A 329-nucleotide genomic window follows, 5' to 3' on the forward strand; every position below is an offset into this window, starting at 1 on the left:
ACCATTATAGTGATTAGCGTTCCCTTTGGTTGGGCACTTGGAACTTAGTTTGTGTTAGTAAAATGTTTTCTCTGTTAATGCAGTAGTGCATCATGAAGTCAGAGTTATTTGATTTCAAGGGGAGAATAGTAATAAATAGGTTGTTTTTAGCAGGTGACCTATCTTCTAATTAAAACACATTTTGTGTGTGTTTATTAATTAACTTTTTCAAATATTGTTTTTCAGAAATACCTTGTGATGGTTTTAATTGGGTTTATATAATCCTTAAATAGTGTGTGGTGATATGCTAAAGTCACACACAGACTTAAACATTCAGCACGTGAATCACA

This window comes from Sinocyclocheilus anshuiensis, unplaced genomic scaffold (assembly GCF_001515605.1).
Source record: "Sinocyclocheilus anshuiensis isolate Anshui unplaced genomic scaffold, SAMN03320099.WGS_v1.1 scaffold2192, whole genome shotgun sequence".
Classification (NCBI taxonomy): Eukaryota; Metazoa; Chordata; class Actinopteri; order Cypriniformes; family Cyprinidae; genus Sinocyclocheilus; species Sinocyclocheilus anshuiensis.